Source organism: Spermophilus citellus (assembly GCF_964194105.1).
Source record: "Spermophilus citellus genome assembly, chromosome: 6".
NCBI classification, from domain to species: domain Eukaryota; kingdom Metazoa; phylum Chordata; class Mammalia; order Rodentia; family Sciuridae; genus Spermophilus; species Spermophilus citellus.
Genome location: NC_138187.1, coordinates 37,813,117 through 37,830,486, shown reverse-complemented (window position 1 = coordinate 37,830,486; position 17,370 = coordinate 37,813,117). Strand labels below are relative to the sequence as shown.

Sequence of the window (17,370 nt, the reverse complement as noted above, 5' to 3'; positions counted from 1 at the left end):
CTGCATTACCCAGTATTTGAAGATTTATGGGTAACAGGGAGAGGCTATAATTTAGAGTGGGGCACTGGGACCAACACTGAATTTATGATAACAAGCCAATTCCAATTGGGGAGAGCCAGCCACACTAGAAATGTCACCACATGATGAGGGGAGGGTGTGAAACTTTGGGCTACATATCAGCCAGTGCTCCAGGAAGCAGAGGAAGGCTAGAGATTGGGTTCTATTGCAAGACAACTGAAACCTCATGCCTCCCTAATAAATTCCAGTAAAAACTCAGGCCACTGAAACCAAGGTGAGCTTCCCTGGTTGGTGAGGCACTGAGCACATCAATGTCCTGGGAAGACGATGCATCCTGAGGACACAAATGCTTTCACTCGGGCCCCTCCCACACCTCATGCCATGTGTCTCTTTTGGGGCTGGTCCCAAATACTGTCCTAACATTGGGGATCCCCGTGAATAGGAAGCTTCCAAGCAAACTCCACTCACCTCCTCCCCAGCAGGTTCTCCACACCTTGTCCTCTCTTCTCAACATCCTCCATCCTCTGGTGAGTCAAGGTCTCTGCACCTCAAAGAGTGTTTCCCCTCTGTGACCACAGATCCAGTGACATCCTTGGGAAAAACAGAATGAGCGTCAATGGTGGACTTTGGTTGCTTCTGCCCAACATGGATTCAAGGGTCCAGTTTGCTGTCCCAGCTGAAATAAATTTAAAAGGAGGGAAATATATATGGAAAGTCCATGTTTAGGAATTTAGATTCCTGAGAGGCCATCCCAGAGACAGCCCAGCTCTCTGGCCAGATAGGGAGCGTTCAATCCACAGAGAAGAAGGGGACATGGGGTCAGCAGTGTCCCTGAGCAGAAAGGACAGGATATCTAAGGCAACTAGAGGTCACAGTGCAGAGAACTAGAGAGAGGCGAGTTTCAGAAGGGAAGGGGCACAGCAGAACTCCCCACCACAGTGTCTTAGGCTGGGGCAACTGTGTGCTGTTGACTTCCAACCAGAGCACACAGGCAGTGGGAGAGTCTAGGGCAGGGGACCAGTGATAGGTGTTTCCTGGCAGTGATGAGTCAGTGGGTGAGATGTTCCCTGCAGGCCAGCAGGGACTCTCTTGTGTTCAGCACTGGGTACCCCCAATCTTCTACCAGGCTCTGTCACAAAGGGGACTTCAGGGACTCCAGGTAGCTGATGGAGTAGTGATTAGATGTTACACACCAGGGAAGAGAAGGCATCTTCTCAAAGAGAAAATCTGGGTGGGGGAGCAGCCTCGAAATGCCAAACTTTACCAACATTCAGCATCTGAGGCCCAGCCATGTGGACTCTTCCCTAATGGAGATGGAAACTGTCAGAGCAGAACTGGGGGCTCACAGGTGAGGGGAGATTCAAAGCAAGTGGAGGTTCACACAGAGGCCTTTGCTCCTGTGGTCCAAGGGTTGGGTTTCCCTTCCAACATGTGGAAACCAGAGCAGTGCAAAGCCCAGCCCCATTCATCTCAATCTGCATGGGGCTGCACAAAGTGTCCTAAAGGTTTTGGCTAATGGATAACACGATGTATTCTGCAAAGTGTAGGTATGTATGTATTTATTTATTGTAGTTGTAGATGGACAGCATGCCTCTATTTTACTTGTTTATTTTTATGTGATGCTGAGGATGGAACCCAGTGCCTCATGCATGCTAGGCAAGTGCTCTGTCACTGAGCTATAACCCCAGACCATGCAAAGTGTATTTTGAACAACAAGAATTTGACTGTGATTCTTGCCTAAACGCTGGGCATCTGTCAAGTCAGATGTGGGAGAACAAGTGCCCAAGGATGCACAGTTTGAGCCACCTGACCTTGTTAACTGGCTGATTAGGCTGCCCTGGCTCAGAGTGGCAGATCCTCCCTGGGGAGGAAAAGCTTAGAAAAGCACATGCCCTTCCCCAGTCAGCATCAATATCAGCAGGGCAGAAAAGTCTTTGCTTTGCAGAAGGACACAGAGGGGACACATCCCATGCTCTATTTGCCTCTAGAAGATTTGTGTAGAACTCCACAAATATGCTAGGATTTGGGGTTCCATTATGGGGTATGAAGTTTGAATCAGGCCCTTTGGCCTGCCACCTGGGCCATGGTAGCTAAGTTACTTCATGTCTCTGGGCCTCAGTTTCCCTGTCTGAAACATAGTGATGAAGCGAGAGTTTCTCTGCTTCTACTGGAAGGTGGGATTTTTGTGAGTTACAGGCTTCTGAAGCCAAAAAATCTCATTTCTTCTTAACTCCCACTGAGTGGTGTTAAGAGTGGCAGCTCTCAGTGGTGGGCTATGCCCTTAGTATTGCAGCAGACCCCACAGCTCACTGCAAATTTCTTCTTTCTGGATTCTTTGTCATGAATTTGAAGAATGAAAACCACAGATGAGGATAAGTGAGTGCAAGAGCAGGATATATTCAAGTGTGAACAGAAGCAGAACTCCCACAGGGCAAGAGGAGACCCAACAGGGTTGCTGCTTGGGAGTGTGCTAGTCTAAGGATTTATACAGCATTTGGGTAAACACACTGGATGAAATTTATGCAAATCAGTTTTGGAAAAATACCAATGCTACTGGCTAACTCTTTTTTTTTTTAGTTACACATGACAGTACAATGATCTTGACATATCATACATTTGAATCAAATGGGGTATAATTTCTCATTTTTCTGAGTGTACAGGTTACAGAATCACATTGGTTATACAGTCACATACATACATACAGCAATACTAGTGTCTATTTTATTCTGCTGCCCTTCCTACTCTTGAGACTGAATTTCTATTCAGGTCTGCCTTACTTCTGTTTTCTCACTACTGGCCTGCAATCCCAGCTTCTCAGGAGATTGAAGTTAGTGGATCCTGGATGCCCAGGTGTTCAGAACTGCAGCCCTGTGTGGAGAGGGTACCTGTACTGGGCCAGAGCCAAGCTGCAGTGGGGTGACAGATTAGCATGCTCTGGCTTTCCTTGCTGTTGCCCATGCTGCAAGCCCATGCTGACATAGCAGGCTCTGGAGAGCTGTGGTCTGTGTGGATGTATAGTCCCTGGGACATCTGCTTGCCAAGTGGCTAGGGGCTGCAGTAGGTGGTTGGCCATGTGGCTGGGCCCTGATGCACTCCATCCCACCCTGAACACTGCTCTGTCATCCTGGGACAAGTACATGGCTTCATTGGCAACTGCCGCTCTGCTAGGTCATAAGGCTTGGGGGACACAGGCAGAGCAGCTGGTAATGGTAGGCCTTGGTACACAGCAGCTGCTGTCATTAACATAATTAACGGGTGTGAACCCAGACCATAACTAGGGCCTACTTTTGAAGGTTTTTACTTTCTGCACCATCATCATGGCCAAGATGATGGGTTTGTAAGCGGCAGAAAGAACTGGATAGCTCCTTCCTCATGGGCACACCAGGATGATGTGATGACCCACTACCAAGAAGGACAGTTGTGTTGCAATGTCCTCACTCGTCTTCCTCGAGTGACCTATGGCCCTGCATCAGGTACAGCCACTGATGGCTGAGCAATGAAAAGGCCTGTGTCACAAAATTGTGGATGCTTTTGGTCACTGCAGCAATCTTCTCTGGCTGGAAATAAGCAAGAGCTCCTGAGGCTCAAAGGCAGAGGAGAAGAAGGAGGCATCTCATCTCCAAAGCCAAACATGGAGAACGGCTGCCCTCATTTGTCAAGGGCCTTTTCTGTGAACACATGGTAGCAATGAGAATGGGTGTCTCCAGTTAAACCTCACACTCAGGGCCTGGTAAACCTACAGGGTTTCATCTGGAGGGTTCTCAAATCAAAAAAGAGCCAGGACGAGTGGCAGATGCCTATAAACCCAGCGACTTGTGAGGCTGAGGCAGGAGGATTGCAAGTTCAAGGCCAGCCTCACCATCTTAAAGAGACCCTATCTCAAAATAAAAAATAAAAAGGCTTGGGAATATGACTCAGTGGTAGAGCGCCTCTGGGTTCAATCCTGAGGGCCATGCACACATGCACACACAGAAGCACAAAAATAATAGAAAAAGAAATGACTGCGATAATATAAGAAGTGTTCACAACAAACAAGAAAAAGAGGGTCAGTCTTTTTAAAAAAATATTTATTTTTTAGTTGTAGTTGGACACAATACCCTTATTTTATTTATTTTTATGTGGCACTGAGGATTGAACCCAGGGCCTTGCACGTGCTAGACAAACTCTCCACCGCTGAGTCACAATCCCATCCCTGAGGATCAATTTTTTTGAATACAGATAACAGAATTATATTTGTTCCAAACGCTTCCTCTACAACTTTTGATACTTCTTTTATAGAGGAATATCAGGGCAAGGCTAATTACATTGAATTTATGCTCCAACGATGGATTAATTATTAAGACGTGACTAATGAAACATAGGTTCAATAGAATATATACACAAGCCAAGAATAAGATTTACCAATGTGTTAATTATTTTAAAAAAGCAGACCTGAAAGTAAAGTTTATAAGAAAAAAACCGTCACTGATTTGGTGCATGTAATGCAACTGAAGGTTAAAAAGTGCAAATAGTTCAAGTAGGTAAAAACTCAATTTTAGGGCTGAAGTGTAGCTCAGTGGTAGAACACTTGCACAATGTCCTGGGTTCCATACAAAATACCACAGAACAGTGGTGATGATAATAACAATACATTAAATTTTAGGACTTCCTCCCTTCCCTGAACCCCTAGCCCTCAGTTACCTTCACTAGATACTTCTTACTAGTGGCTGTGTCCCTTTCCAGGATCAGTCTGTACATAAGCAATACATATTATATTCTGTTTAGAAGACCAGCAAATGACATATGATGTCCTGTACCTTAGCCCACACGAAATCACCCTTTACTGTTCACAACTTATTTTCTCTTTCTTTCTCCCCCCACCACTGTGCAACCTGTTTCAGCGCCAGCAGCCTAAGGGCAGAGGTCAGCAGTGGTTCTGGGCTAGTCTGCCCTGGGCTGGGCACTATCAGAGGCACAGGGGAGGGGCCTGCCACAAATCCATATCCAGGAATCACTGTCTCACGTAAAGGTGCACAGCAGACCATGAAATGGATGAAGTAGGTTCACCTAATCAGTGACCTTTGGACACACATAGTGTTTTCTGATGTTTTATTTCTAGGAACAGCACCATGATGAAGATCCCTATAAGAGCTCCTTTGCACACGTCAAATATATAGGAAAAAAATGAGTGTCTACAATCCCAAGGGATTCAGTTAATTTACTTTCTCACCAACAAAATGAGCTGCCTGAGGGCTGGGGACCTGGCTCATGGCAGAGAACTTGCCTGGCATGCAAGGGCCCGGGTTCCACCTCTGTCATTGGGGAAAAAAAAATAAACAGCTGCCTATTTCTACCCAGCCTCACCAGTGCAATGTACTAACAGATTTTATTTCGTAATTGAAGCTAAACATTTTATACATTTGAAAGTCATTTGTTTTCTTCCTGCTCATATTGTCTGCCTGTCTTTCTCCTGCCTGTGGGTTCTCTTCCTAGGGTAGAAGTCCTTATATACTGAGGAGACAGCTTCTTCATTTAAGGCATTACAAATACTTTTTCCATACCTGGATTTTTTGTTTGTTTGCTTCTTACCTTTTTCATGCTGTTCTTTTCTGTTGTTGTTCTTTTTAGTTATACATGATGGTAGGATGCATTTTAACATATTATACATACATGGAATATAACTTCCCATTCTGTGGTTGGAGAAGATGTGGAGTTATATTGGTTATGTATTCCTTTGTGAACACAGGAAAATTATGTTTGATACATTTTACTGTCTTTCCTATTCTCACCCTCATTGCCTCCTCCCTTCCTTTCTTTTTTTTTAAATTTTTTTTATTGTTGGTTGTTCAAAACATTACATAGTTCTTGATATATCATATTTCACACTTTGATTCAAGTGGGTTATGAACTCCCATTTTTACCCCGTATACAGATTGCAGAATCACATCAGTTACACTTCCATTGATCTACATATTGCCATACTCGTGTCTGTTGTATTCCGCTGCCTTTCCTATCCTCTACTATCCCCCCTCCCCTCCCCTCCCCTCCCCTCTTCTCTCTCTACCCCCTCTACTGTAATTCATTTCTCCCCCTTGTATTATTTTTCCCTTTCCCCTCACTTCCTCTTGTATGTAATTTTGCATAACCCTGAGGGTCTCCTTCCATTTCCATGCAATTTCCCTTCTCTCTCCCTTTCCCTCCCACCTCTCATCCCTGTTTAATGTTAATCTTCTTCTCATGCTCTTCGTCCCTACTCTGTTCTTAGTTTTTCTCCTTATATCAAAGAAGACATTTGGCATTTGTTTTTTAGGGATTGGCTAGCTTCACTTAGCATAATCTGCTCTAATGCCATCCATTTCCCTCCAAATTCTATGATTTTGTCATTTTTTAATGCAGAGTAATACTCCATTGTGTATAAATGCCACATTTTTTTTTATCCATTCGTCTATTGAAGGGCATCTAGGTTACTTCACAGTCTTGCTATTGTGAATTGTGCTGCTATGAACATTGATGTAGCAGTGTCCCTGTAGCATGCTCTTTTTAGGTCTTTAGGGAATAGACCGAGAAGGGAAATAGCTGGATCAAATGGTGGTTCCATTCCCAGCTTTCCAAGAAATCTCCATACTGCTTTCCAAATTGGCTGCACCAATTTGCAGTCCCACCAACAATGTACAAGTGTACCCTTTTCCCCACATCCTCGCCAGCACTTGTTGTTGTTTGACTTCATAATGGCTGCCAATCTTACTGGAGTGAGATGGTATCTTAGGGTGGTTTTGATTTGCATTTCTCTGACTGCTAGAGATGGTGAGCATTTTTTCATGTACTTGTTGATTGATTGTATGTCCTCCTCTGAGAAGTGTCTGTTCAGGTCCTTGGCCCATTTGTTGATTGGGTTATTTGTTATCTTATTGTCTAATTTTTTGAGTTCTTTGTATACTCTGGATATTAGGGCTCTGTCTGAAGTGTGTGGAGTAAAGATTTGTTCCCAGGATGTAGGCTCCCTGTTTATCTCTCTTATTCTTTCTTTTGCTGAGAAAAAACTTTTTAGTTTGAGTAAGTCCCATTTGTTGATTCTAGTTGTTAACTCTTGCGCTATGGGTGTCCTATTGAGGAATTTGGAGCCTGACCCCACAGTATGTAGATCATAGCCAACTTTTTCTTTTATCAGACGCCGTGTCTCTGATTTAATATCAAGCTCCTTGATCCATTTTGAGTTAAGTTTTGTGCATGGTGAGAGAAAGGGATTCAGTTTCATTTTGATGCAAATGGATTTCCAGTTTTCCCAACACCATTTGTTGAAGATGCTATCCTTCCTCCATTGCATGCTTTTAGCCCCTTTATCAAATATAAGATAGTTGTAGTTTTGTGGATTGGTTACTGTGTCCTCTATTCTGTACCATTGGTCCACCCACCTGTTTTGGTACCAGTACCATGCTGTTTTTGTTACTATTGCTCTGTAGTATAGTTTGAAGTCTGGTATCGCTATACCGCCTGATTCACACTTCCTGCTTAGCATTGTTTTTGCTATTCTGGGTCTTTTATTATTCCATATGAATTTCATGATTGTTTTATCTATTTCTACAAGAAATGCTGTTGGGATTTTGATTGGCATAGCATTGAACTTATAGAGAACTTTTGGTAATATCGCCATTTTGATGATGTTAGTTCTGCCTATCCATGAACAGGGTATATTTTTCCATCTTCTGAGGTCTTCTTCTATATCTCTCTTTAGGGTTCTGTAGTTTTCATTGTATAGGTCTTTCACCTCTTTTGTTAGGTTGATTCCCAAGTATTTTATTTTTTTGGGGGGGATATTGTGAATGGAGTAGTTGTCCTCATTTCCGTTTCAGAGGATTTGTCGCTGATATACAGGAATGCATTTGATTTATGCGTGTTGATTTTATATCCTGCCACTTTGCTGAATTCATTTATTAGCTCTAATAGTTTCTTTGTAGACCCTTTTGGGTCTGTTAGGTATAGAATCATATCATCTGCAAATAGTGATAATTTAAGTTCTTCTTTTCCTATTTTTATGCCTTTAATTTCTTTCGTCTGTCTAATTGCTCTGGCCAGTGTTTCGAGGACTATGTTGAACAGAAGTGGTGAGAGAGGGCATCCCTGTCTTGTACCAGATCTTAGAGGGAATGCCTTCAATTTTTCTCCATTCAGAATGATGCTGGCCTGTGGCTTATCATAGATTGCTTTTACAATGTTGAGGTATGATCCTGTTATCCCTAATTTTTCTAGTGTTTTGAACATAAAGGGATGCTGTACTTTGTCGAATGCTTTTTCTGCATCTATCGAGATGATCATATGGTTCTTATTTTTAAGTCTATTGATGTGGTGAATAACATTTATTGATTTCCGTATATTGAACCAGCCTTGCATCCCAGGGATGAATCCTACTTGATCATGGTGTATAATTTTTTTGATATGTTTTTGAATCCGATTCGCCAGAATTTTATTGAGGATTTTTGCATCTAGGTTCATTAGAGATATTGGTCTGTAGTTTTCTTTCTTTGAAGTGTCTCTGTCTGGCTTAGGCATCAGGGTGATGTTGGCCTCATAGAATGTATGTGGAAGTTCTCCCTCTTTTTCTATTTCCTGAAATAGCTTGAAAAGTATTGGTGTTAGTTCCTCTTTAAAGGTTTTGTAAAACTCTGCTGTATACCCATCCGGTCCTGGGCTTTTCTTAGTTGGTAGTCTTTTGATGGTTTCTTCTATTTCCTCTATTGTTATTTGTCTGTTTAGGTTGTCTATATCTTCCTGACTCAATCTGGGCAGATCATATGACTTAAGAAATTTATCTATGCCTTCACTATCTTCTATTTTATTGGAGTATAAGGATTCAAAATAATTTCTGATTATCTTCTGTATTTCTGAAGTGTCTGTTGTGATATTGCCTTTTTCATCCCGTATGCTAGTAATTTGGGTTCTCTCTCTTCTTCTCTTCATTAGCATGGCTAAGGGTCTATCGATTTTATTTATTTTTTCAAAGAACCAACTTTTAGTTTTGTCAATTTTTTCAATTGTTTCTTTTGTTTCGATTTCATTAATTTCAGCTCTGATTTTAATTATTTCTTGCCTTCTACTTCTTTTGCTGTTGTTTTGCTCTTCTTTTTCTAGGATTTTGAGATGAAGTATGAGATCATTTATTTGTTGGTTTTTTCTTTTTTTAAGGAATGAGCTCCAAGCAATGAATTTTCCTCTTAGAACTGCTTTCAGTGTGTCCCATAGATTCCAATATGTTGTGTGTGTGTTTTCATTTAACTCTAAGAAGTTTTTAATTTCCTCCTTAATGTCTTCTATAACCCATTGATAATTCAGTAACCTATTGTTCATTCTCCAAGTGATGCATGATTTTTCCTTCCTTCTTTTATCGTTGATTTTCAGTTTCATTCCATTATGATCAGATAAGATGCATGGTATTATCTCTACTCCTTTATATTGTCTAAGAGTTGCCCTGTGACATAATATATGATCTATTTTTGAGAAGGATCCATGTGCTGCTGAGAAAAAAGTGTAACTACTTGATGTTGGGTGGTATATTCTATATATGTCAATTAAGTCTAGGTTGTTAATTGTGTTATTGAGTTCTATAGTTTCCTTATTTAACTTTTGTTTGGAAGATTTGTCCAGTGGTGAGAGAGGTGTGTTGAAGTCTCCCATGATTATTGTATGGTGGTCTATTAGACTCTTGAACTTGAGAAGAGTTTGCTTGATGAACATAGCTGCACCATTGTTTGGGGCATATATATTTATGATTGTTATGTCTTGTTGGTGTATGGTTCCCTTGAGCAGTATGCAGTGTCCCTCTTTATCCCTTTTGATTAACTTTGGCTTGAAATCTATCTTATTTGATATGAGTATGGACACTCCTGCTTGTTTCCGCAGTCCATATGAGTGGAATGATTTTTCCCAACCTTTCACCTTCAGTTTATGTATATCTTTTCCTATCAAATGTGTCTCCTCTAGGCAGCATATTGTTGGGTCTTGTTTTGTGATCCATTCAACTAGCCTGTGTCTCTTAATTGGTGAGTTTAAGCCATTAACATTTAGGGTTATTATTGAGATATGGTTTGTTCCTCCAGCCATATTTGTTTATTAATGTTACTAAACCTGATTTGTTTTCCTCTTTGATTACTTTCCCCCCTTTACTGTCCTACCTCCCACTGTTGGTTTTCAATGTTATTTTCCATTTCCTCTTCCTGTAATGTTTTGCCAAGGATTTTTTGAAGAGATGGTTTTCTAGCTGCGAATTCTTTTAACTTTTGTTTATCGTGGAAGGTTTTAATTTCATCTTCCATCCTGAAGCTTAATTTCGCCGGATACACGATTCTTGATTGGAACCCATTTTCTTTCAGTGTTTGAAATATGTTATTCCAGGATCTTCTAGCTTTCAGAGTCTGTGTTGAGAGATCAGCTGTTATCCTGATTGGTTTACCCCTAAATGTAATCTGCTTCCTTTCTCTTGTAGCTTTTAAAATTCTCTCCTTATTCTGTATGTTGGGCATCTTCATTATAATGTGTCTAGGTGTGGCTCTCTTATGATTTTGCACATTCGGCGTCCTGTAGGCTTCTAGGATTTGGGATTCTATTTCATTCTTCAGGTCTGGGAAGTTTTCTCGTATTATTTCATTGAATAGCTTGTTTATTCCTTTGGTTTGGAGCTCTGTGCCTTCCTGTATCCCAATGACTCTTAAGTTTGGTCTTTTAATGTTATCCCATATTTCTTGGATGTTCTGCTCATGGTTTCTTAGCAGACTTGCTGAGCTGTCTATGTTCTTTTCAAGTTGAAATACTTTGTCTTCATTGTCTGATGTTCTATCTTCTAAGTGATCTACTCTGCTGGTAGTATTGTCAATTGAGGTTTTAAGTTGGTTTATTGCTTCCTGCATTTCTAGGATTTCTATTTGTTTGTTTTTTATTACCTCTATCTCCCTGTGAAATTGATCTTTTACTTCCTGTATTTGTTTATGTAGTTCCTTGTCAAAATGATCTTTCATTGTCTGATTTTGCTGTCTCATGTCTTCCTTGAGACTCCAGATCATCTGAAGCATGTATATCCTGAACTCTTTATCTGACATTCCATCTGTTGCAGCTATTACCTCTTCTAAAGTTGAGTTGACCTGCATTGCTTGTGGTCCTTTCTTTCCTTGTCTTTTCATACTGCTCGCGTTTCTATCTGCTTGGTGAAACTGTTGTGTTTTTGAAATTTTCCCCCTATTTATTTGTATTGCTCTTGTATAGTTGGGAGATCTCCCTTGCAGGGCGGGTAGTGGCTGTGCTCCTCCTCTAATTAGGGTGATTTATCTACCACGCTGGTTGGTCGCAGGTCTGCCCACCCTGCGGGCGAGGGTGGCGGCTCTGCTCCACCCCCACTCCAACCAGTGTGACGTGACTGTCTCGGTGCTACTTGTCCACCACACTGGCAGGCTGCCGGGCCTGTCCTGCCAGTGGGTCGCAGGTCTGCCTACCTTGCAGGCTCAGACGGCGGCTCTGCACAGCCCCCACTGCAAATGGGGTGATTTGGCTACCGTGCCGTCGGGTCGCTGGTCCTGTTCCAGGCGAGGGCGGCTACTCTTCTCGGCCCCAGCTGCAGTTGGGGTGTCGTGATACCACGCCAGTGGGTCACTTGGCCTGCTCTGGGTGCAGGCGGCAGCTCCACTCTGCCCCCCAGGCCCCCACAGCACCCAGCAGGACCCGAACTGAGAAGCAGTCCCCACAGGTTCCCCAGCCCTGGGCCAAAGCAGCTTCGGGAGCCAGAACCCGGCCTCTCCGATCCCGGCCACGCTCCACTAGGAGCAGGCTCCACAGAGCGACCCCCGCGGGTTCCCCAGCCCCAGTCCAAAGCAGCCCCAGGAGCCCGAGCCCGGCCGCTCCAAACTCTCCCAGCTCGGTGCATGCTCTTCTAGGAGCAGGCCCAAAGACGCAGTCCCTGCGGGCTCCCCAGCCCCGGGCCAAAACTGTTCCGGGAGTCAGAGCCCAGCTGCCCCTCAGCGCACGTTCCACTTGGAGCTGGCCTCAGCACGCAGTCCCCGCAGGTTCCCCAGCTCTGGGCCAAAGCAGCCCGGGGAACCACAATCCGGCTGCTCAAAGCCCGGCGCACGCCTTGCCAGGAGTGAGCCCCGAGGAGTATTCTCCTCAGGTTCTCCAGCCCCGAGCCTGAGCGATCTGTCTGCAAGACGCAGGCAAATACCAGCCTGAAATCACCTGTTCCGTAGTTGAATGAGCTGAGATCAGTAGAAAACAGGGATGATTACATCAGCTCTCCAAGATGGTGGCTGCTGTCCTCCTCCGTGGTCCGACCGGTGTCGAGAACCGAACTGGACCGCTTCTCTCCTCTGTCTCAAAGCCGGAACTCAGCACTAAGCACGGCCATTGCACCGCTGGCAGGAGCCCCCAGAATCCGCATCGTTGTACTCCCGCTCCGGTACCTCACCGCTACCCAGCGCGCGCTGCAGACTCCATCCACGGGGCGGTCCGCCGACCAGGCTCTGCTACCCTCTGTGCGGAGAAATCGCCCGCGGCCGAGCCCCCGCAGCCGAACCCCGCGCGATGTAAATCCCTCCTCTAGATTCTGGAGCACCTCAATTTCACTGGAAATTCCCAACAAGGTAGCCTTCAGCCGTTTCACCTCGTCTTTCTCCCGCACAGTGACGCAGCGCACTGGGGTGATGCACTCCCATCGCCGCCATCTTCTCAAAACCCCTCTTTTTTTGTATCTTTGTTGATCAATTGTATTCCTTCTTTGTGAAGTGTGTTCAGTTCCTTAGTCCATTTATTGATTGTTTGTTTTTTGGTAGGTCCAATTTTCTTAGGGAGAATTTCTAAGAGCAAGACAGTCTACCATAGTTTACCATAAGAATAATATTAGGAAAGCCTGATGTAAGCATAGCATGGATCTAGACTGGCATGTATATGCACTGAGATGATACTTGCCTAGATCAGAACAGAGTCAACAAATGAATAAACAAGGCACATACCCAACTTATACACATGCACAGCATTAGTCAGCTTTATGTCACTGTGACAAAATATCTGAGATAATCAGCTCCTTAGGAAGAAAGGTAAATTTTGTTTTCTAGTTTCAGTCCATGATCACTTTTGCTTTGGGCCTGTGGCAACATGGTCCATCATGGTGGGAGGAAATGGGAGGGGTGATCTGTTCCTCTCATGGTGGCCATGCAGAAACAAAAGAGAGAAACAGAAAGGGGCCCATATGCTGGAGTGTTTACACTACATTTTTTTCCAGGAGTTGCATAGTTTCTGGTCTAATTCCTAGGATTTTGATCCACTTTGAATTGACTTTTGTGCAGGGTGAGAAATAAGTATCAAGACTCATTCTTCTACATATAGATAACCAGTTTCTCCAGCACCATTTGTTAAGAAGGCTGTCTTTCCTCCAATGTGTAGTTTTGGCACCTTTGTCTAGGATAGGATAACTATCTCTGGGTGGGTTTTTGTCTGTGTCTTCTATTCCATAGCATGGGTCAATGTGTCTGTTTTTAGGCCAGTACCATGCAATTTTTGTTACGATAGCTCTGTAGTATAATTTGAAGTCAGGTATTGTGATGCTGTCAGCATTTCTTTTTTTCTTTCTTTTTTTTTTTTGGCTCAGAATTGCTTTGACTATTCTGGATCTTTTATTCTTCCAAATGAATTTTAAGACTTTTCCCCTACTTCCGTGAAGAATATCATTGGTCTTTTGATGGGGAGTATTTTGAATCTGTACATCACTTTTGATAGCATGGCCATTTAAACAATAATTCTGCCTATCCATGAACATGCCAAGTCTTTCCATTTTCTTATATTTTGTTCAATTTCTTTCTTCGATGTTTTCACCTCCTTGGTTAGATTTATTCCTAGGAGTTTTTTTTTTTTTTAGGCTATTGTGAATGGGATTGTTTACCGATTTCTTTCTCAGCAGATTCATTATTGGTGTATAAGAAAAATCCTGATTCTTATATGTCGATTTTGTAGCCTGCTACTTTGCTGAATTTGTTTATCAACTCTAGCAGACTTTTGGAGGTGCTTTTTGGATCTTCTAAGTGTAAGATAATATCATATGCAAACAATGATCATTTTTCTTCTTCCTTTCCTGTTTTTATGTCTTCTATTTCCTTCTCTTGTTGATTTCTAATTATCTGATCAGATGCAAATAATTGTATTTTTTTTTTGTATTTAGGTTGCTTTGTAACCTAAACATGAGTCATTGAGAAGAAAGTGTATTTGGCTATTGTTAGATGAAATAGCCTATGTATATCTGTTAAGTCTATTTGATTTATAATATTTTACAGGGCCAAAGAGACTTTACTGAGTTAATTCTGGATGACTTATCGATTAGTGAGAGAGGTGTGTTGAAATCACCCAGTATTATTGTATTGGGGTCCATGTGAGTCTTTAATTCAAGAGTGTCTGTTTTATGTAATTAGGTGTACCATTTAAGACATCAATATTTACTATCATTTTATATATATATATATATATATATATATATAGTTGTCAATATTTTATTTATTTATACGTGGTGATGAGAATTTAACCCAGTGCCTCACACATGCTAGGCAAGCTGTCTACCACTGAATCACCATCCCAGCCCCATCATTGTATCTTCTTATTGGATCATTCCCTTCACTAGTGTGACGTGACCTTCTTTTTAAAAAACTTTTTTTAGTTATAGCTGGTACAATATCTTTATTTATTTACTTTTATATGGTGCTGCAGATTGAACCCAGTACCTCACACATGCAAGGCAAGTGCTCTAACACTGAGCTACAGCCCCAGCCCCTGAAGTGACCTTCTTTTTCTTTTCTGATTAATTTTAGCTTGAAGTCTACTTTGTTTGATATGAGAGTAGCTACTCCTGCTTGTTTGGGGGCTCCATTTGCATGATATATAAATTTCCATCCTTTCACTTTTAGTCTGTGACTGTCTTTGCCTACAAGGTTAGTCTCTTGCAAATAACATACAGTTCAGTCTTGTTTTTTAATACATTTGGCAAGCCTGTGTCGCTTAATTGAAGAGTTTAGACTACTTTCAATGTTACTATAGATTTTTTTTAAAAATTCCTGTGGTTTTGATTTATTTCTATTGTTTGATTTGGTCCTGTTTCTTGTTTCTTAGCTACTCTTCAAATGAGATTTGTTCATTTGATTTCTTCTATGTGGAATATTTCTTCAAATATTTTATGTAGTGTCACCATAGTAGTCATGAATTCTTTGAGTTTCTGCTTATTTTGAAAGATTTTTTAAAATTTCTTCTTTGATGAAGGATAGCTTTGCTTGATATAGCAATCTTGGTTGACAGACCCCCCCCACACACATTATTTGGAACACATCATTCTAATACCTTCTGGTTCTTAAAGAGTTTGTGCTGAAAAAGTGGAAGCAATTCTGATTGGCTTGCCTCTAAATGTGATCTGATGTTTTTCTCTTGAGGCCTTTAAAATTGTATCTTTATTCTCTGTGTTAGGCATTTCAATAATAATAGGTCATGGTGAGGTTCTTTTTTGATCTTGTCTACTTGGGGTTCTGAATGCCTCCTGTCCATCTCATTCTCAAAGTTTGGAAAATTTCTGTTATTATTTCACTGAAGAGGTTACCTTGCCATTAGGCTACTTCTTACAACCCTCTTCAATTCCAGTAATTCTTAAAATTGTTCTCTTAATGTTATTTCAGAGTTTTTGTATATTCTGGTCATAGTTACTTATTTTCTTTTCTTTAATACTGTCTGAATATTCAAGGTAGGCCACTTTATCTTCCAGCTCTGAAATACTGTCTTCAGCAGGATCTACTCTATTAGAGAGACTTTTCACTTAATATTTTACTTGATTTATTGTGTCTTTCATTTCTAAGATTTCTGTTTTTAGATATCTCTATATCTTTATTGAATTTTTTGTTCATGTCCTGTAGTAACTTCATTAATTCATTCAGTAATTTTCTGTGTTCTCTTGAAATTTATTGATCATTTTTATAATCATTCTTATGAGTCTTTATATGATAGTTCATCCACTTCAATATCTTTGGGGTCAGTTACCGATGAATTGTGAGCTTTAGGAGATATTGTATTACCTTATTTTTTCACATTGCTTTTAATCCTGCATTGAGTTTTATGCATCTGTTAGAATAAATTTCTCTTCCACTCTTTTTTTAGAGAGAGAGAGAGAGAGAGAGAGAGAGAGGAGAGAAGAGAGAGAGAGAGAGAGAGAGAGAGAGAGAGAAAGAGAATTTTTTAATATTTATTTTTCAGTTTTTGGTGGACACAACATCTTTATTTTATTTTTATGTGGTGGTGAGGATCGAACCCAGCACCCTGCGCATGCCAGGCGAGTGCGTTACTGCTTGAGCCACATCCCCAGCCCCTCTCTTCCACTCTTACGAGTGAGTCTTTTTAGGGCATGGTCTTTTCTTGACAAAGTTTCCTAGAGTAATTTAGATTGAGACCTCTTTGTAGGCATGGTACCCACAGCCTTTGTGTTAATTCTCTGTTTTGGCTATAGGAGTGGATGTTCATGAGTGGGACCTGAGGGCCCACCTATAGCTGTTTTTTTTTTAATTTTTAGTTTTAGATGGACAATACCTTTATTAATTTACCTTTATTTGGTGCTGAGGCTCAAACCCAGTGCCTCACATATGCTAGGCAAGCGCTCTACCATTGAGGCACAAACCTAGCCACACCCATAGCTGTTTTTAGTTGACGAATCTGTAATGTCCCTTAGGTTCCCAGAAGTTCACAGCAAAGAGAAAAACAAGCAATAGCAGCCACCAAATCAAGTGATATGCAGCATTAAAATTGATACCTAGTGCCTACTATGACATCTACAACACTGATTACCCCTAAAATAGGAATGGTGGGGTCAGCAACTGCCAATAGCAAAAACAACGAAATAACCATGAACTAGATCTGACATTAAAGTAAATAGCAGGTGTCAACTACATCATCTACAGCACTAATAGCTGCAACAATGTGAATGGTGGGGGAAGAAGTTATATAAACAAAATAGTTCTAAATGATGGTAAAAATACAGTTCATTAAGAGAAAAGGAAATGTGAGAGGAAGGTAGAAAAAAGTTTACTCACTGAAAATGTGAAAGAGAGAATGCAGAAGAGATACAGTAAATGATAGTTATAAAGGAGAAAAATAGGAAAAAGCAAAGTAAAGGGAGAGAGAGAGGCAGAGAGAGAACAAGAGTATTTGACTATTGGTGGGAGAAGAAGGGACAGAAAGAGAAACAACAACAACAACAACAACAACAAAATAAGAAAGTAAATAAACAAACCCCTGACCCTTAAAAGATAAGACAAGAAAAATAACTCACAAAAATGTTAAAATGTGAAAAAAGAAACAGGTATGTATATGTATCCACTAACC

The 17,370-nt window shown here is 41.5% G+C and overlaps 1 protein-coding gene across 7 annotated transcripts in view; it reads right to left on the bottom strand.

Annotated features, from left to right (window-relative positions):
- Positions 1–17,370, bottom strand: part of ZNF12 (zinc finger protein 12) — a 1,264,586-nt gene that overhangs the window by 681,602 nt on the left and 565,614 nt on the right. For all 7 annotated transcript variants that reach the window (XR_014022764.1, XR_014022765.1, XR_014022766.1 and 4 more), the window contains one exon: positions 487–609. The gene's annotated coding sequence lies outside the window, so the exon portion shown is untranslated. The remainder of the gene's footprint in view (positions 1–486; positions 610–17,370) is intronic.